The 20,924-nt window shown below is 40.3% G+C and overlaps 9 non-coding genes across 9 annotated transcripts; 3 read left to right on the forward strand and 6 right to left on the reverse strand.

Annotated features, from left to right (window-relative positions):
• Positions 1-10,605: 10,605 nt before the first annotated feature.
• On the reverse strand, positions 10,606-10,678 carry trnak-cuu (transfer RNA lysine (anticodon CUU)). The gene has a single exon. It is a non-coding gene; the product is annotated as a tRNA-Lys (tRNA).
• An 858-nt stretch (positions 10,679-11,536) lies between these two features.
• On the reverse strand, positions 11,537-11,677 carry LOC141284293 (U4 spliceosomal RNA). The gene has a single exon (XR_012338403.1). It is a non-coding gene; the product is annotated as a U4 spliceosomal RNA (small nuclear RNA).
• A 463-nt stretch (positions 11,678-12,140) lies between these two features.
• On the forward strand, positions 12,141-12,222 carry trnas-gcu (transfer RNA serine (anticodon GCU)). Its single transcript has one exon. It is a non-coding gene; the product is annotated as a tRNA-Ser (tRNA).
• Positions 12,223-13,222: 1,000 nt separating this feature from the next.
• Positions 13,223-13,296, reverse strand: trnan-guu (transfer RNA asparagine (anticodon GUU)). Its single transcript has one exon. It is a non-coding gene; the product is annotated as a tRNA-Asn (tRNA).
• Positions 13,297-14,428: 1,132 nt separating this feature from the next.
• Positions 14,429-14,569, reverse strand: LOC141283761 (U4 spliceosomal RNA). The gene has a single exon (XR_012338208.1). It is a non-coding gene; the product is annotated as a U4 spliceosomal RNA (small nuclear RNA).
• Positions 14,570-15,032: 463 nt separating this feature from the next.
• trnas-gcu (transfer RNA serine (anticodon GCU)) lies at positions 15,033-15,114 on the forward strand. Its single transcript has one exon. It is a non-coding gene; the product is annotated as a tRNA-Ser (tRNA).
• Positions 15,115-16,114: 1,000 nt separating this feature from the next.
• On the reverse strand, positions 16,115-16,188 carry trnan-guu (transfer RNA asparagine (anticodon GUU)). The gene has a single exon. It is a non-coding gene; the product is annotated as a tRNA-Asn (tRNA).
• A 201-nt stretch (positions 16,189-16,389) lies between these two features.
• Positions 16,390-16,462, reverse strand: trnak-cuu (transfer RNA lysine (anticodon CUU)). The gene has a single exon. It is a non-coding gene; the product is annotated as a tRNA-Lys (tRNA).
• An 868-nt stretch (positions 16,463-17,330) lies between these two features.
• Positions 17,331-17,412, forward strand: trnas-gcu (transfer RNA serine (anticodon GCU)). The gene has a single exon. It is a non-coding gene; the product is annotated as a tRNA-Ser (tRNA).
• Positions 17,413-20,924: the final 3,512 nt, after the last annotated feature.

The raw sequence follows: 20,924 nt of genomic DNA on the forward strand, positions 1-20,924 counted from the left end.
GTGATCCACTGGGATGTCCCTCTCAATGGCTATATAGGCTATATAATATGATGAAATGTTAATAAATTACATCATGTAATTTACAAGCATCAGCAAATTCAGCAGATAACCATAAAATAAAAATAGAAATTTCTTATAAAATATTTTACCTAGCTGATAAGGATCACTCGGTTGCTTTGTGTCAAACTAAATCACATTATGTCAACATCACACCGTGTGGTGAGGCATTATATGAACCTTTATAGACATAGGCCTACTATTGTTTATTTCATAAAGACAACGTTGCACTTATTCAAACAAGATATTTTACCGTTACAAGACAACGATGTTCATCTGCTTGCGCTCTATGACTCTGACTGATGCGCTGAAACGTAGGCTAAGTCGCCGCTGTTCTCCACCTGCACCTTTACATCGGACCATTTCTTTTTTAATTCGTTCATAGTGCGATGTTCAGACCCCACTGCGTTAACCGCGTCAGCTAAACTCTCCCACTCTATTTTTTTTTTATTTTATTTTTTATTATTTTTTTTTTTACAAACTTGCAAATAACAGTTTTTCTCCGGTCTACCGGTGAGGAGCACCTTCAAATCACATTCTGTTAAGTTTCTCTTGCTTGCTTTTTCGTTTGGTTTTGCCAAAGTGGAGTCATTACTATATTAATACGGGGGAGGAGGCAGGGAGGGGTTTTGCGCTCGTGCATGTGCGCTCAATTTCACGTTAATTCGGATGTACAAAGAGATATGCGTGGAATTCCGCGTACGCAGTGTTTCATACATCTGATTTTTTTACTGCGTATGCACATTTACAGCTTTGTCCGTACGCAATGTTTTAGTAATAATTCAACGCAAGTCTTTGTACATGAGGCCCCAGATCCTCTCCAATCTGACACTGTGGCAACATGGAACTTTAGCATCTACATTAATATTAGTCTGTTTCTTCTTATTCTGAGGTCACCGTAGCCGCCAGATCAATTCTGTATTCCGATTAGATGGTCACTGCAGTCCCCCGGATCCAGTCCGTACCAAGAGCAGATGGTGGATCAGCACCTTCAGCCGAATGTCAGCGGATACCATGTCAACTAGATGAGCCTTAGAGACAAATCATCAGTAAAGAATGAATCCACATGCCACAGCAAACTCGAGCTGGTGAAAATGTTCATCAAACACCCGCCGCTGACTTCTTTTAAAACAAGCCAGCTTATTGAAGGTGCACAGGATAAACGCCCTGAGAAAGCTGTGCCTCGCAACCCTAAGAACGGCATAGGCGTTAGTGGACACCTGACGCGCGTGCGTGCAAAACACCGGCATTTCACACGTCCCTGGGTGGGCTCGAACCACCAACCTTTCAGTTAACAGCCGAACGCGCTAACCGATTGCGCCAAAGCTGGGGAACAATAGTCTGTTAAGGGGGGGGAAGAAAAGGAAGGAGGGGGGAGAAGGGGGAAAAGAGAAAAAGAAAGAAAAAAGAGAGAGAAAAGAAAAAAATGAGGAGAAAAGAAGTGAAAGGGAATTTTATCTCTTTGTCCTTTAAAGCAATGTTTTTGGAGTGTATATTTACAATAAATTATCTGAAAAAAAAAATGTTTTCTCTATTTTCCTGTACATTTATATGGGAGTAAGGATGATCACAAGCTTCCCAGTTCATATTACAGCGTTGCCATACATTGAAGTGTTTACTGAATGTTTTATTTATCAGTAATTATCACATGAATGATGTCCAAATGAATGAAATCACTTTTGAAATGACAAATTAATATTTTATTAGATTTATATTACTGATTATTGATATTTTATTCAAAGTTTTTGCACTTTAAATATATTTCGGCTGTAGTTATGTTCTAAAACTTATAGTACAAAATTTTTTACATTTATGTATTAAATCATCCCCAAATTTATCAACATTTTTAAAAGGGCGTATAACTGTTTAATGATACTGTAACAATGACAAACAAAAAGAGTTATTTGATCATGACCAAACTTTTATTTTTCAATCAGTCATAGCCAATTATTCATTATTCTTTTTTTTTTTTTTTTTTACATTTTTATTCTTATAGTTATGTTGCATGTGCAGAAAACAGAATAATATCTCTTAATAATACTTTCTATTGTCCATGACTCCTGTGCCTTTTTTTTGCAAGTGCAAAAGAACAGAAAACAGAACTATACATATAAACAAAACCGTCTTGTGCATCAACTGCAAGTGAAAAGAACAGAAAGCACAAAACAATACAAATGAATAAAACTTTAAAATATTAATGACTCCTGTGCATGTTTTGAAAGTGCTAAAGAACAGAAAACAAAACTATACTTTTAAATAAAACTGTCTTAATGTCCATGGCACTAGTGCATTCATTGCAAGTGCAAAAGAACAGAAGGCAGAAAACAATACACATAAATAAAACTTTATCCCCTTTCTTTTTTGGACTCTTATGGATGGCACAGAGCTTGAAATGGTCTCTATCAGGCGACAACAATCTGGCCACTGGGCAAGTGGGGCAGTGGTGGTGAATGTATGCCTCTTCACGCTCTCCACCCCTGGAGTGAACCTGTGTCCAGCCTACTCTGGTGTCTGGCAGCAAACATCACTCTCTTCTTATCGTAATCCAGCAGGTTCTGCCAACTATATTGCTCACCTAAGCAGAGAGAGCATATAATACAAGGCAAATGAGAAAACAAAACAAGTGGTACACAGCAAAAAGGCCAGAGTTAAATTAACTCTCCAGGGAGTTTATATGATTCCACTCTCAAAAGTGTCAAGTGTTAAAATCAGAGAGTTAAAGTTAATGAGATAATTAGTGATTAACGAAGTGATGATTGATCATTATTGAAGACACCTGATGTTAACAGGCAGAATCACCAAAGGAGAAAACCACATTTTTTAAGCAACCATTGTAGTGGTCAGTGTTTGCATTAGTTGGGCTCTTGACCCTTATGTCATTAACATTAGATCTTGCTGGGCTGCTTTATTTGAGGGAAAACAACCAGGCAAGCCAAGATCACAAGCCATCAGGGGTGATGGTTATGTTTTAATGTAATCATTGCTTGACCTGAATCATTGAACTCTATTTAGAATCAAGTCTCTGAGTTATTTTCCATTAAAGGATCTGTAACTCGGAGATAAGCTTCTAGAAGAGTTCAGTCTATTAACTGTTGTACATATTTAGTCTCATGAGTCCACAAAAAACAAATCTCTCCATCTTTCTTTAAAATATATTCTGGAAGAATTTCTCATAAGTCAAAATTGGGTTGTTTAGACACACACAGACATCAAGAACCAGCGTATGAATCTCAGGAACGGTGACAAACGACGTGTTCAGATAAACAGATCAACTCTGAACTCTCATCATTTATCCTTGCCGCAATGCATGATGGGAGTCATGGATGAGTCCTGATTGGCTACAATACTATTTTTGATGGTCACCGTTGTTGTGGTTCTCACACTGATTCTTCATGTCTGTGTGTCTTAACTAGTTTATTCTCTTTTGTATAGACTTTGATCAAAATACTTTTTTTTTTTTTCTTACATATCTGTCTGATTAAAGATGTGGTTCTCATTCATAGAGTCTATGTAACCAGTGATAAAAACCATAGTCTAACATTTCACAAAGAATTATTGAAAACCTGATTGCCTTTTGTCTGGCTGTTATAACACTGCTACAGCGGCCAAACAATATGAGATTTTACAAACGTTAAGTTCAAGAGCCCAACTAATGCAAACACTGACCACTGTAATGGTTTCTTAAAAAATGTGATTTTCTCCTTTGGTGATTGTGCTTGTTAACATCAGGTGTCTTCAAAAATGATCAATCATCACTTCGTTAATCACTAATTATCTCATTAACTTTAACTCTGCTTCAGTGTTAATTTAACACTCTGATTTTAACACTTAACACTTTTGAGAGTGGACTCATATAAACTCCCTGGAGAGTTAATTTAACTCTGGCCTTTTTGCTGTGTAGTGTTAACATATGACAGGTCAAGAAGAGAAACTGACCTGATGGTTGGTGAGAGCCAGAGATGGCTGATTCCTGAGCTCCACAAGATACTCCGCAAGGCTGTCCACTTTGTCCAGCACAGCAGCACTATCCGAAGCCTGGGAGAAAAATACAAACAAAAAGAAAAAAATGAAATGAACAACATTATGAGTACAGTGAAGTGGGACAAAAAAACAACAACTAATAAATATATATATGTTTTTCTAGATGTTTTTTTTTTGTCAACTTCAGACAAAAAGCTACAGGTCAGCACAAATTATTTTTTTCCCTAGAAATTTAACAATATTACATAAAACATAATTACAAACATACATTCAACAAGATATTTACATACCACAGACTCGTCAGGAGACGCTGAGGCACCTGGCGTGAAGGGGGCATCAGGCTGAGTAAAGGAAGGCACAGGCTGAGTGGAGGACAGAGAGAAGCTTGGGTCATCAGTAAGACTTGACACAAGTGTTTGGTCCTCCCTGAAGCCCTCGTCTTCTTCATCCTCGCCTTCATCCACATCCTCCAGCATGTTCTCTGTCTCTTCTGAGTCAGGGTCCACTACCAGGGGCTGTCCAGTCTGACTCAGGAGGTAGTCAACACCAAGCAGCTCTCCTATGAAAAAAAATAATAATAAAAGAAAACACACAAATACAGGATCAGTCAAAAGTTTGGACACATTACTATTTTTAATGTTTTTGAAAGAAGTGTCTTATGCTCATCAGTCCAGCATTTATTTAATAAAAAATACAAAAAAACATCAATAATATTATAAAATGTTAATAAAGTTTAAATTTACAGTTACATATACTTTAAATTTAATTTATTTCTGTCATCAACACTGAATATATTTAGCAATCATTTTAGAAATCATTAAAAAGTTAAATAAAGAACAGCATTAGAAATATAATAGAAAATCTTCTGTAACAATATACAGTACTGTTCAAAAGGTTTTTTTTTTTAAGAAATTAATGCTGTTCTTTTTAACTTTTTAGTCATCAATGAATTCTGCAAAACATATCACAGTTTTCATTAAAAATAAAAATTAATACAAATATGCAGTACAAATTATTTTTCCTGTATTTTTGATCAAATAAATGCAGGCTTAATAAGCCACTTCTTTCAAAAACATTAAACACAGTCACGTGTAAAAATGTTTGACAAATAATGTACACATACATATTCTACAATGAGATACAGGTAACTTTACCTTCTGGTAGAGGTTGTTCCACTTCCGCTGCCGTGGTGCTGGTCTGTTGCCTCCAGACGGACAAACCCCAGAGCTGGCAAAAGTCCTCAACCTGGCCATCCACTCGCCATCACCCATGACCTTGTGGCTCTTTGGCTTAGTGCTCATCTAAATATAATAGGAAAATAATAGTCAGTAATGTGCATTTTGCAGGTATTGGACAACTACACAAATGTTTTTAATTTATTTTTAATGATACAAAGCTAACTAAATAATGGCACCCATTACAACAATACATTATTTTATTGCTAATAAAGAAAAACAAGGTTACACATTTATTTAAAGGTGTTACACTACAATTATACATATAAGTATTTGAATATTAAATTACCATATACAGTTACTAAAGGGGTAAGATTATTGTTTTGTTTGGTTTACAGTTAGTTGAATCCAATTACACATAATTTACTGTTATTACTATAGTAACTACATATAGCATGTATTAATGACAATGTAAAATAAAGTACATTGTTAGTTAAAAGCTGTGGTTATACATGATATGATAATCAATCTGAGAAAAAAAAACCAAACAAACAACATAGTAAGTAAACTTTATAAACCATGTTTAATTTTTGTAAGGGATGTCTATATAACATTGAATTTTCATTTCAATTATTATTTGTAGCACTTGCATCTGTTTATATAAATAGTAATCCATCTGCAAACACAAAACTTGATTACTACATTCACACATAGCAAAATCACATTAAATGGTAATTAGAAATGTCTACAACTAAACATATTTTTAAATCCAAATCAAACTTTAAATAGAATAAATGTGTTTACTATGCAAAATTACAGGCAAATGGTGTTTTATATGTGAGATTATAGGCAAATCATGAAAACAAAACATGATTATTACACTTTCACTTTAGTAAAAGCATGGTAAATTACTTGTTTTTTTCATTCATATTTTAATTTATAGTAAGACTGTGTTTACACTTAAAGAACGAGTAAACTGAGTTTAATAAGTACGATTATAGGCACAATTGTGTTTAATATGTGAGATTATAGGCAAGGAAACATGATTACTACACTTTCACTATAGTAAAGCCATGGTAAATGACGACAAACACAAGCACAACGTTTTTTGTTGTTGCTATTCATTCAGATTTTCATTTATAGTAAGACTGTGTTCATACAGTTGTAATCGATCAGCCAAAAACACAACATGGTTACTACGATTCACTATAGTAAAAACACGGTAAACTGTCATAAGGAATGACTGCACTTACAGCTGAAACGCGTTTTTTCCCCCATTTAAATCGAACTTAAGAACGAGTAAATAGACTTTAGAAAGTAAGATTACATTTAAACGGTGTTTCTTTATGGGCAATTCGCGAGTCAAAAGTTTGTGAACGCCAAACACGGATGAACGACGGACGAAACGTAACGAGTTACCAATTGAGAACATTGTAAACAGAGAGGAAGAAAGTAGAAAACATGTATTACTTACTTTGAAAAGTTATCCTATATTCCGTTTGTCTGATTTTTGAACCTGACTTATAATGAAACTACCCAGCCGGCACATGACCGACCTTCAACGTTGAAATTTGGTTGAAATAAGGTCAGTTGTTGTTTCAACAGTGAAACAACGTTGATGTGACGTTGAATGCTCAATGGTTGAAGATCAGTCAACACATGACCGAAATTCAACGTTGAAATTTGTTTGAAATTAGGTCGGTTGTTGTTTCAACGGTAAAACAACTTTAATAAAATTTTGAATGCTAAATGGTTATATATGCCTTCAAAAGCAAGTGTTTAAATTATAATATTAATAATAATAATAATTATTATTAACAAGGTTAACTTATAAATCAACATAAGATTCAGCCTACAAAGAAATGTTTGCCTTTTAAATGATTATGAACATTATTATTTCATGAAACTTATTATAAAATGTAAGTGTATTTAAATATAATCATCACCAACAATAAAACTAAATTCATTTCGCTACCACATGCTGAAACAATTCCTATTGGTTGTTTTACCTTACTGCTTTGATCATGATTGGTTCATCTGGCTGTCATTCAGGAAACTGACAGGTGAAACTGCGCGCGCTGTTGTAATTTAAAAAAATTCGACCGTTACCGCATTTTCTTCTGAGGCTGTGAAGACTGTATGAGAGCTGCTGCTTACCGAAATTATTCAGTTGGTCCCGAATTATTTGATATTTTCCTATTATATTTTTATTTTGAGCGTATTTGAATTGTGAGATCCCAAGGGAGAACAAAAACCGGAACACAGAGGAAATAGACGTGAGCTGCGAATCCCTGAAAACATACAGCACTGGCTAAATCAGGTAAGACAATAAGTATTTATTATTACCTTTTAAAAAAATAGTACAAGAGTTTACAAATTGGTAAAGGACATGTAAACTGCAGAAGTTAAATACTTGAGTGTGTGTTTGTGCTGCTTTATTATCACAGACAGCAAAAGTTAGAAGCTAATCGCATTTAGCGCGCTAGCAATATTAGCTCATCTGGTCGTATAACGGTTATATATCTGGTGTTGTTGTGTGTTGCTAGTATTTGTTAATGTCTTTTAGAGATTCACATTTTTCGATATAAATGCCATGCATTACTGCAGATGTGTACTGCATTTTAATCCTATAATAACAGTCCTAAAGATGACATACTTTATCTTTCTTTTCTGAATATCATATAATGGCAAATATCTTTAATTAAAATTAATTAAGATTGTTTAAAGGAATGGTTTAAAACGAAAAACAGCTTTTTAAGAAAATTTCAGTAAACCATTTATTCTTTCTCCTTGTAGAGTAATTAAGGATCCAGCTTATTGGCAGTTTGGTAAGGAATTGTTCATCTTTGCACTGTCAGTTCTGGTAGAGATTCATTGGTCTTTTGTCATAAGTTTATTTAATGTAATACAAATGTACTCAATATAATTTTACTTGTTTCACTAAGTATACTGTTTTGTTAGAATTGTGATTAAAACCATGTTGTTTTAAACTTTAATCTGAATACGTCAAAATGTGTTTAATGAAGTGTTGTGCACTTTGTTTCCAACTCCACTGTTATTGGACTGTAAAGTAAAAATATTGTACAAGATTTGTTTTGAATTGAGTGTTTTCAGTTAAAGATATTTAACAGTATCAACACTGGTATTTTATGAAATGTTATGTTTGGTGTTTTTGTTCATGCAGGACAGCACAGAAAGCACACAAGTCGAGGAGAGAGGAGGGGACAGCATCAGAAAGGACCTAGAGCTGGGACTCTTTCAAAGATCACCTGAAGCACAACCATGATATATGCACAAGGCTGTTGTTTTTATCAGAATTTGAAGAAACATTTTGGCTTAAAATAATAAATACATTTCATTTAAGATATTTCCTGCATAAAGAATTTTATGGCGATTGCTTTTTGATCCCTTCACCACGACATGGTTTCTTATTGCAGGTTCCATTCTCAAAGTCTTTTACCCATTTGCACTGCACAAATGTACACATCTCTTATAATGAGACACATTTGTAAACCTGTTTTCACAGAACCATAGTTAACCACCAAATAAGAGATCAAGTGGTTTTAGTCAAAAAAGGTTTCTCTTGTGCAGCGCAAAATATGCATGTTATTGCTCAAAAACTTTTGAGTCTTTAACCTTCTGGGGTCTAGGAATTTGGAGAAGTTTAAACCCTGACATCTGTGTGTTTTTTGTGAAAAAAATACACTACGAGTCAAAAGTTTTTGAACAGTAAGGTTTTTTTTATTATTATTAAATAATTTCCTTCTGCTTTATAATATTTGTGTTATTTAAAATAATATTTAATAATATTTAAAATATTTTAAAATGTAATTTATTACTGTTACTCCAGTCATCAGTGTCACATGAACTTTTAGAAATCATCCTAATATGCTGTTCAGGAAACATTTATTATTATCAATATTTAAACAGTAGATTTTTTTTCCTTCAGGATTCTTTGATGAATAGGAAGATCCAAAGATTAGCATTTACTTGAAATAAAAATCATTTGTAAAATTATATACTATACTTCAAAACTTTTATTTAGCAAGGATGCTTTACATTGATCAAAAGTGATAATAAAGACATTTATAATATTACAATAGATTTCTATATCAGATAAATTGTTTTATTTTCAGTTCATCAAAGCAAACTGAAAGAATTCTACTGAGCTGTTTCCAACATATTTTTCTGAGCAGCAAATCAGAATATTAGAATGATTTCTGAAGGTTAATGTGACTTGATCATGAGTAATGATACAAATTCTGCTTTGACATCACAGGATTAAATTACATTTTCAAATATCTTCAAATGAAAAACATTTTAAATAGTACAAATATATTATTTAATTTTTCTGTACTTTGGATTGGTGAGTAGAAGAGACTTTAAAAAACATTTGTTTTAATTTTACTGTGAGAAACTTCTGAGTGGTAGTGTATAATGTCTAAAGTCTGATTACTTTGTATTCATCACAAACTGGGCTACAATAACATGTGAGCAGAATTAATGTGTTTGTATTGTTTTTGGAAAATGTTTTCGACAGGTTTTTATTTTGATTTATACAGTGTATGTTTCCAAAATAAAACTTGTTTTATAATATTGATCATGTGTTAGTTTATTGAAGTTGACAGTAAACCCATTGCTGCTAGCTATTTGTTTTTTAAATAATAAGTATGTACAGGGTTGATCTAAATGCAAACTGGTTGTAATTGAACGTACAGTTGTGTATTTAACGTTGCTGAAAGTGAAACTAAGTCGCTATTTCAACGGTGAATCAACGTCATAATATCAACGTTGAAATTTTTTGCAAATCCGAAAGGTTATTCACCGTTGATTCAACGTCGACAGATGACCATAACCCGAAAGGTAAAAGGGTGAAACAAAGTCGCAATTTCAACGGTGAATCAACGTTGTTACTTCCACGTTGAAAAGACGTCACAATATCAACGTTGAAAATTTTTGCAAATCCGAAAGGTTTTTCACCGTTGATCCAACCATGGTACTTGACGTTGTTTCAACGGTGAATCAACGTTGAAATGCCGGCTGGGTAAGCGCTGTGAGTGGCTCTCAACAATGGAGCTCGAACGATGCGATTGGCTCTCGTCCATTCTCACAATGGACGGCGAGATCGGCGATTGGACGAGGAGACGGCCGCGGAAACAGACGATCCTGCTCCAGGTAGCGCCACAGAGACAGCCGCTGTTGCTTGCTGCCGCCGGATCACCGGTGTAAAAGCAAGGGTTAGGGTTAGTGATAGGGATTAAAATTGCTCGCACTAACAGCGACATCTGTTTTGAAAGATGTTTCCGGAGCTCGCAAAATCCACTCAGCCTGCGCGGCGAATGGGCACGCTGGAGCCCGCCACCCTTTTGGGAAGAAAGAGAGTCAACAAAGCCGCCCAACGTGGGGCTCGAACCCACGACCCTGAGATTAAGAGTCTCATGCTCTACCGACTGAGCTAGCCGGGCTGGTCGTGGGCTTCTTCACCGGGTCGGACCCAGTTTTCATCGGCCCCCAAATCACACAGGCGAAACGGAGGCTCTCGCGTTGTGCGAGACTGTCGAGCCCTCCCCGTGGGTAGGGCTTAGAGCAGGCTTAGAGTTTTCTTCTGTCGGTTTTGACCCAATCTGTTTTTGGGAAGCGCAGTTTGACCCAGCAGTGCGGGCCAACAACACGTTCTGTTTTGCCGCGTGAAGGCGGGTCAATGCTTTGGACAGCGTATGGTTGAGATGTGATTTTCCACCAATTTGGGGCACCTTTCTTAAGGAAATCAAGGATGATTTCATGGGAAATGGCAAACTGCTGTAGCGTTTGGCTAACAAGCCAAAGCTACAAAGGATGTACCGGTGCCCCGTCGTCCGAGCAGAATCCACATTCGGCCGTAATCGGAGGTTACTACTAACGTTCGATTGTGTCTCATAGGGAGTTTGACACAGGGCCTCAGTGGAAAACAGGCCCTCGGCGGCTGAAACAAAAGACGAAGAAGGCATCCACATGCACATGGTTCAGGAGTGTTAAACAAAGAAACCACGCAAGATGACGAGGTGGTCCAGCGGGTAAGGCGGTGGAAGGCTAATACATTGTGCTCGACATGCACTGGAAGCTTTAGCGCCACTGAGAGCCCACCGGACCAGACAGGCCCAACCTGTTTACGATGGGTAACGGTGAGCTGTAATTGCGCTGCAGTTTAATGATACCCGTCTTGAGGACATATTTACAAAACAACAAGCCTTCTGGCTCTGGCGCTCAATCATCAGCAGACACCTTTTCGAAGAGAAACAAAACCTAAACAAAACAAGGCTATTTTTTCTCAACAATACTCTAAGCCTCCAGAGAGGCTAGCAAAAATTGCCAAAGCTGACTGTATTTCAAGTCATCCTGGCGGAGTATTGGGTAAAGTTTTCAACCAGCAATGATCGCGCCTCGGATAAACCTCATAGGCTACAATATTGCCTCTGCGAAAGAATGCCGGCGACGGTCGTGACCTTTGCAGGCACCTACGTGGATGTGAACCGACAAGGTGGTAGCAAGCTTTAAACTGCCGCACAAACAGTCTCCTGGCACGGGTTGCTGCACCGTGTTTCTACGGAACAGATTAGAGGTGTGTAAAAGACGGCTCATTCACTATTCCCTCTGTGCTCAAAACAGCCTGCTGAAAGCACAGCAGCAGCAGCTGAAAAGGTCCGCAGCATGGCCTCTCTCAGTCAGCAAGGGGGCGGGGAGGCCGAGTGGTTAAGGCGATGGACTGCTAATCCCATCCTTGTCGTTCGGTTCCTTTAGCACTGGACCTTAATCTAGGTCCTGGGGACCCCATGCTGAACTTTTTGTGTGTCCTTCTTATCTAACACACTCAGTTCAGTTCTTTGAGTTCTCTACTAATGAGCTGATGATCTGAATCGGGAGTGCTAAATAAAAGACGGCACGTAATACGACGAGGTGGCCGAGTGGTTAAGGCGATGGACTGCTAATCCATTGTGCTCTGCACGCGTGGGTTCGAATCCCATCCTCGTCGTTCGGTACATTTAGCAGTGATCCTCGGTCCTGGGGACCCCACTCTGCAATTTTTGTGTGTCTTCCCTATCTGACACACTCAGTCCAGTTCACTGAGCGCTCTACTAATGAGCTGGTGGTCTGAATCGGGAGTGTTAAACAAAAGGACCGCGCAAAACGAAAGGTGGTCGAGTGGTTAAGGCGATGCAAGGCTAGTCCGTTGTGCTCGGCACGCCTTGGTTTGTGTGGGTTCGAATCCCATCCTCTTCATTTGATGCTTTAGCACCACTGAGAGCCCACCGGAACAGACAGGCCCAACCTGTTTACGATGGGTAGCGGCGAGCTGTGATTGTGCTGTAGTTTATTGATAACTGCCGCAAAGTCTTGAGAACATATTGACAAAACAACAAGTCTTCTGGCTCCGGCACGCTATGATCGGTGGACACCTCTTTGACGAGGACCAACAACCAGCCACGCCAATAAAAGGAAACAAAACGAAGCAAGACTATCTTTCTCAACAAGCCTCCAGAGAGACTGGCAAAAATTGCCGATGCTGACTGTATTTCAAGTCATCCCGGTGGGGTATAGGGTATTGACTTTGTGGCAACATGGAACTTTTGCATCTACATTAATATTAGTCTGTTTCTTCTTATTCTGAGGTCACCGTAGCCACCAGATCCATTCTGCATTCCGATCTGATGGTCACTACAGTCCCCCGGTTCCAGTCCGTACCAAGAGCAGATGGTGGATCAGCACCTTCAGCCGAATGTCAGCGGATACTATGTCAACTAGATGAGCCCCAGAGACAGATCATCAGTAAAGAAGGCATCCACATGCCACAGCAAACTACTCGAGCTGGTGAAAATGTTCACCAAATGCCCGCCGCTGAGTTCTTTTAAAACAAGCCAGCTTATTGAAGGTGCACAAGATAAACGCCCTGAGAAAGCTGTGCCTCGCAACCCTAAGAATGGCATAGGCGTTAGTGTACACCTGACGCGCGTGCAAAACTCCGGCATTTCACACGTCCCTGGGTGGGCTCGAACCACCAACCTTTCGGTTAACAGCCGAACGCGCTAACCGATTGCGCCACAGAGACAGCCGCTGTTGCTTGCTGCCGCCGGATCACCGGTGTAAAAGCAAGGGTTAGGGTTAGTGATAGGGATTAAAATTGCTCGTACTAACAGCGACATCTGTTTTGAAAGATGTTTCCGGAGCTCGCAAAATCCACTCAGCCTGCGCGGCGAATGGGCACGCTGGAGCCTGCCACCCTTTTGGGAAGAAAGAGAGTCAACAAAGCCTCCCAACGTGGGGCTCGAACCCACGACCCTGAGATTAAGAGTCTCATGCTCTACCGACTGAGCTAGCCGGGCTGGTCGTGGGCTTCTTCACCGGGTCGGACCCAGGTTTCATCGGCCCCCAAATCACACAGGCGAAACGGAGGCTCTCGCGTTGTGCGAGACTGTCGAGCCCTCCCCGTGGGTAGGGCTTAGAGCAGGCTTAGAGTTTTCTTCTGTCGGTTTTGACCCAATCTGTTTTTGGGAAGCGCAGTTTGACCCAGCAGTGCGGGCCAACAACACGTTCTGTTTTGCCGCGTGAAGGCGGGTCAATGCTTTGGACAGCGTATGGTTGAGATGTGATTTTCCACCAATTTGGGGCACCTTTCTTAAGGAAATCAAGGATGATTTCATGGGAAATGGCAAACTGCTGTAGCGTTTGGCTAACAAGCCAAAGCTACAAAGGATGTACCGGTGCCGCGTCGTCCGAGCAGAATCCACATTCGGCCGTAATCGGAGGTTACTACTAACGTTCGATTGTGTCTCATAGGGAGTTTGACACAGGGCCTCAGTGGAAAACAGGCCCTCGGCGGCTGAAACAAAAGACGAAGAAGGCATCCACATGCACATGGTTCAGGAGTGTTAAACAAAGAAACCACGCAAGATGACGAGGTGGTCCAGCGGGTAAGGCGGTGGAAGGCTAATACATTGTGCTCGACATGCACTGGAAGCTTTAGCACCACTGAGAGCCCACCGGACCAGACAGGCCCAACCTGTTTACGATGGGTAACGGTGAGCTGTAATTGCGCTGCAGTTTAATGATACCCGTCTTGAGGACATATTTACAAAACAACAAGCCTTCTGGCTCTGGCGCTCAATCATCAGCAGACACCTTTTCGAAGAGAAACAAAACCTAAACGAAACAAGGCTATTTTTTCTCAACAATACTCTAAGCCTCCAGAGAGGCTAGCAAAAATTGCCAAAGCTGACTGTATTTCAAGTCATCCTGGCGGGGTATTGGGTAAAGTTTTCAACCAGCAATGATCGCGCCTCGGATAAACCTCATAGGCTACAATATTGCCTCTGCGAAAGAATGCCGGCAACGGTCGTGACCTTTGCAGGCACCTACGTGGATGTGAACCGACAAGGTGGTAGCAAGCTTTAAACTGCCGCACAAACAGTCTCCTGGCACGGGTTGCTGCACCGTGTTTCTACGGAACAGATTAGAGGTGTGTAAAAGACGGCTCATTCACTATTCCCTCTGTGCTCAAAACAGCCTGCTGAAAGCACAGCAGCAGCAGCTGAAAAGGTCCGCAGCATGGCCTCTCTCAGTCAGCAAGGGGGCGGGGAGGCCGAGTGGTTAAGGCGATGGACTGCTAATCCCATCCTTGTCGTTCGGTTCCTTTAGCACTGGACCTTAATCTAGGTCCTGGGGACCCCATGCTGAACTTTTTGTGTGTCCTTCTTATCTAACACACTCAGTTCAGTTCTTTGAGTTCTCTACTAATGAGCTGATGATCTGAATCGGGAGTGCTAAATAAAAGACGGCACGTAATACGACGAGGTGGCCGAGTGGTTAAGGCGATGGACTGCTAATCCATTGTGCTCTGCACGCGTGGGTTCGAATCCCATCCTCGTCGTTCGGTACATTTAGCAGTGATCCTCGGTCCTGGGGACCCCACTCTGCAATTTTTGTGTGTCTTCCCTATCTGACACACTCAGTCCAGTTCACTGAGCGCTCTACTAATGAGCTGGTGGTCTGAATCGGGAGTGTTAAACAAAAGGACCGCGCAAAACGAAAGGTGGTCGAGTGGTTAAGGCGATGCAAGGCTAGTCCGTTGTGCTCGGCACGCCTTGGTTTGTGTGGGTTCGAATCCCATCCTCTTCATTTGATGCTTTAGCACCACTGAGAGCCCACCGGAACAGACAGGCCCAACCTGTTTACGATGGGTAGCGGCGAGCTGTGATTGTGCTGTAGTTTATTGATACCTGCCGCAAAGTCTTGAGAACATATTGACAAAACAACAAGTCTTCTGGCTCCGGCACGCTATGATCGGTGGACACCTCTTTGACGAGGGCCAACAACCAGCCACGCCAATAAAAGGAAACAAAACGAAGCAAGACTATCTTTCTCAACAAGCCTCCAGAGAGACTGGCAAAAATTGCCGATGCTGACTGTATTTCAAGTCATCCCGGTGGGGTATTGGGTATTGACTTTGTGGCAACATGGAACTTTTGCATCTACATTAATATTAGTCTGTTTCTTCTTATTCTGAGGTCACCGTAGCCACCAGATCCATTCTGCATTCCGATCTGATGGTCACTACAGTCCCCCGGTTCCAGTCCGTACCAAGAGCAGATGGTGGATCAGCACCTTCAGCCGAATGTCAGCGGATACTATGTCAACTAGATGAGCCCCAGAGACAGATCATCAGTAAAGAAGGCATCCACATGCCACAGCAAACTACTCGAGCTGGTGAAAATGTTCACCAAATGCCCGCCGCTGAGTTCTTTTAAAACAAGCCAGCTTATTGAAGGTGCACAAGATAAACGCCCTGAGAAAGCTGTGCCTCGCAACCCTAAGAATGGCATAGGCGTTAGTGGACACCTGACGCGCGTGCAAAACTCCGGCATTTCACACGTCCCTGGGTGGGCTCGAACCACCAACCTTTCGGTTAACAGCCGAACGCGCTAACCGATTGCGCCACAGAGACAGCCGCTGTTGCTTGCTGCCGCCGGATCACCGGTGTAAAAGCAAGGGTTAGGGTTAGTGATAGGGATTAAAATTGCTCACACTAACAGCGACATCTGTTTTGAAAGATGTTTCCGGAGCTCGCAAAATCCACTCAGCCTGCGCGGCGAATGGGCACGCTGGAGCCCGCCACCCTTTTGGGAAGAAAGAGAGTCAACAAAGCCGCCCAACGTGGGGCTCGAACCCACGACCCTGAGATTAAGAGTCTCATGCTCTACCGACTGAGCTAGCCGGGCTGGTCGTGGGCTTCTTCACCGGGTCGGACCCCGTTTTCATCGGCCCCCAAATCACACAGGCGAAACGGAGGCTCTCGCGTTGTGCGAGACTGTCGAGCCCTCCCCGTGGGTAGGGCTTAGAGCAGGCTTAGAGTTTTCTTCTGTCGGTTTTGACCCAATCTGTTTTTGGGAAGCGCAGTTTGACCCAGCAGTGCGGGCCAACAACACGTTCTGTTTTGCCGCGTGAAGGCGGGTCAATGCTTTGGACAGCGTATGGTTGAGATGTGATTTTCCACCAATTTGGGGCACCTTTCTTAAGGAAATCAAGGATGATTTCATGGGAAAAGGCAAACTGCTGTAGCGTTTGGCTAACAATCGCGCCTCGGATAAACCTCATAGGCTACAATATTGCCTCTGCGAAAGAATGCCGGCGACGGTTGTGACCTTTGCAGGCACCTACGTGGATGTGAACCGACAAGGTGGTAGTAAGCTTTAAACTGCCGCACAAACAGTCTCCTGGCACGGGTTGCTGCACCGTGTTTCTACGGAACAGAATAGAGGTGTGTAAAAGACGGCTCATTCACTATTCCCTCTGTGCTCAAAACAGCCTGCTGAAAGCACAGCAGCAGCAGCTGAAAAGGTCCGCAGCATGGCCTCTCTCAGTCAGCAAGGGGGCGGGGAGGCCGAGTGGTTAAGGCGATGGACTGCTAATCCCATCCTTGTCGTTCGGTTCCTTTAGCACTGGACCTTAATCTAGGTCCTGGGGACCCCATGCTGAACTTTTTGTGTGTCCTCCTTATCTAACACACTCAGTTCAGTTCTTTGAGTTCTCTACTAATGAGCTGATGATCTGAATCGGGAGTGCTAAATAAAAGACGGCACGTAATACGACGAGGTGGCCGAGTGGTTAAGGCGATGGACTGCTAATCCATTGTGCTCTGCACGCGTGGGTTCGAATCCCATCCTCGTCGTTCGGTACATTTAGCAGTGATCCTCGGTCCTGGGGACCCCACTCTGCAATTTTTGTGTGTCTTCCCTATCTGACACACTCAGTCCAGTTCACTGAGCGCTCTACTAATGAGCTGGTGGTCTGAATCGGGAGTGTTAAACAAAAGGACCGCGCAAAACGAAAGGTGGTCGAGTGGTTAAGGCGATGCAAGGCTAGTCCGTTGTGCTCGGCACGCCTTGGTTTGTGTGGGTTCGAATCCCATCCTCTTCATTTGATGCTTTAGCACCACTGAGAGCCCACCGGAACAGACAGGCCCAACCTGTTTACGATGGGTAGCGGCGAGCTGTGATTGTGCTGTAGTTTATTGATACCTGCCGCAAAGTCTTGAGAACATATTGATAAAACAACAAGTCTTCTGGCTCCGGCACGCTATGATCGGTGGACACCTCTTTGACGAGGACCAACAACCAGCCATGCCAATAAAAGGAAACAAAACGAAGCAAGACTATCTTTCTCAACAAGCCTCCAGAGAGACAGATCATCAGTAAAGAAGGCATCCACATGCCACAGCAAACTACTCGAGCTGGTGAAAATGTTCACCAAATGCCCGCCGCTGAGTTCTTTTAAAACAAGCCAGCTTATTGAAGGTGCACAAGATAAACGCCCTGAGAAAGCTGTGCCTCGCAACCCTAAGAATGGCATAGGCGTTAGTGGACACCTGACGCGCGTGCAAAACTCCGGCATTTCACACGTCCCTGGGTGGGCTCGAACCACCAACCTTTCGGTTAACAGCCGAACGCGCTAACCGATTGCGCCAAAGCTGGGGAACAATAGTCTGTTAAGGGGGGGGGAAGAAAAGGAAGGAGGGGGAAGAAGGGGGAAAAGAGAAAAAGAAAGAAAAGAGAGAGAAAAAAGGAAAAAATGAGGAGAAAAGAAATGAAAGGGAATTTTATCTCTTTGAACTGTTTTTGGAGTGTATATTTACAATAAATTATCTGAAAAAAAATGTTTTCTCTATTTTCCTGTACATTTATATGGGAGTAAGGATGATCACAAGCTTTCCAGTTCATATTAGTGTTGCCATACATTGAAGTGTTTACTGAATGTTTTATTTATCAGTAATTATCACATAAATGATGTCCAAATGAATGAAATTATTTCTGAAATTACAAAAATAATATTTTATTAGATTTATATTACTGATTATTGATATCTTATTCAAAGTTTTTGCACTTTAAATATATTTCTGCTGTAGTTATGTTCTAAAACTTATAGTACAAAAAATAGTAAATTTATTTATTAAATCATCCCCAAATTTATCAACATTTTTAAAAGGGCCTGTAGCCGTTAAATGATACTGTAACAAAGACATACAAAAAGAGTTATTTAATCATGACCAAACTTTTATTTTTCAATCAGTCATAGCCAATTATTCATTATTCTTTTTTTTTTTTTTACATTTTTATTCTTATAGTTATGTTGCATGTGCAGAAAACAGAATAATATCTCTTAATAATACTTTCTATTGTCCATGACTCCTGTGCATTTTTTGCAAGTGCAAAAGAACAGAAAACAGAACTATACATATAAATAAAACCATCTAATGTCCATGGCTCTTGTGCATTAACTGCAAGTGCAAAAGAACAGAAAGCACAGAACAATACAAATGAATAAAACTTTAAAATATTAATGACTCCTGTGCATGTTTTGAAAGTGCTAAAGAACAGAAAGCAGAAAACAATACACATAAATAAAACTTTATCCCCTTTATTTTTTGGACTCTTATGGAAGGCACAGGGCTTGAAATGGTCTCTTTCAGGCGACAACAATCTGGCCACTGGGCAAGTGGGGCAGTGGTGGTGAATGTCTGCCTCTTCACGCTCTCCACCCCTGGAGTGAACCTGTGTCCAGCCTGCTCTGGTGTCTGACAGCAAACATCACTCTCTTCTTATCGTAATCCAGCAGGTTCTGCCAACTATATTGCTCACCTAAGCAGAGAGAGCATATAATACATGGCAAATGAGAAAACAAAACAAGTGGTAGTGTTAACATATGACAGGTCAAGAAGAAAAAGTAGAGAAACTGACCTGCTGGTTGGTGAGAGACAAAGATGGCTGATTCCTGAGCTCCACAAGATACTCCAAAAGGCTGTCCACTTTGTCCAGCACACCAGCACTATCCAAAGCCTGGGAGAAAAAATATAAAGATAAAAAAACAGAAATGAACAACACTATGAGTACAGTGAAGTGGAACAAAATAAACAAACATATAAATATATATTTTCCTAGAAATGTAACAATATTACATGAAACACAATTACATACATGCATACAACAATATATTTACATACCACAGACTCGTCAGGAGATGCTGAGGCACCTGGCGTGAAGGAGGCATCAGGCTGAGTGGAGGACAGAGAGAAGCTTGGGTCATCGGTAAGACTTGACACAGTAATGTCAAGTGTTTGGTCCTCCCTGAAGCCCTCGTCTTCATCCACATCCTCCAGCATGTTCTCTGTCTCTTCTGAGTCAGGGTCCACTACCAGGGGCTGTCCAGTCTGACTCAGGAAGTAGTCAACACCAAGCAGTTCTCCTATAAAAAACCAAAACAAAATTTAATAAAAGGAAACACAAATACAGGATCAGTCAAAAGTTTGGACACATTACTATTTTTTATGTTTTTTGAAAGAAGTGCCTTATGCTCATCGATCCTGCATTTATTTGATAAAAATAAAGAAAACATCAGTAATATTGTAAAATGTCATTACAGTTTAAATTTATAGTTCCATAAACTTTAAATTTAAATTATTTCTGTCATCAACGCTGAATATTTAACTATCATTTTAGAAATCATTCTAATTAGCTAATTAGCTAATGTTGGTCACAGTTGTGCTGCTTAATGTATTTTTTAATGTAATCTGTGATACTTTTTTCAGGATTCATTGAAGAATAAAAAGTTCAATAAAGAACAGCATTAGAAATCAAATAGAAAATCTTCTTTAACGATATACAGGACTGTTCAAAAGTTTTTTTTTTAGAGAAATTAATGCAGTTCTTTTAACTTTTTATTCATCAATGAATTCTGCAAAACATATCAGTTTTCATTTAAAAAATAAAAAAATAAATACAAATATGCAGTACAAGCTATTTTGCTGTTTTTTTTTCAGTATTTTTGATCAAATAAATGCAGACTTAAAAAGTCACTTCTTTCAAAAACATTAAATGTGTAAAAATGTTTGACAAATAATGTACACATACATATTCTACAATCAGATACAGGTAACTTTACCTTCTGGTAGAGGTCGTACCACTTCCGCTGCCGTGGTGCTGGTCTGTTGCCTCCAAACGGACAAACCCCAGAGCTGGCAAAAGCCCTCAACCTGGCCATCCACTCGCCTTCACCCATGACCTTGTGGCTCTTTGGCTTAGTGCTCATCTAAATATAATAGGAAAATAATAGTTAGTAATGTGTATTTTTGCAAGTATTGGACAACTACACAAATGTTTTTAATTTATTTATAATGATACAATCATA

This window comes from Garra rufa, chromosome 1 (genome assembly GCF_049309525.1).
Source record: "Garra rufa chromosome 1, GarRuf1.0, whole genome shotgun sequence".
Classification (NCBI taxonomy): Eukaryota; Metazoa; Chordata; class Actinopteri; order Cypriniformes; family Cyprinidae; genus Garra; species Garra rufa.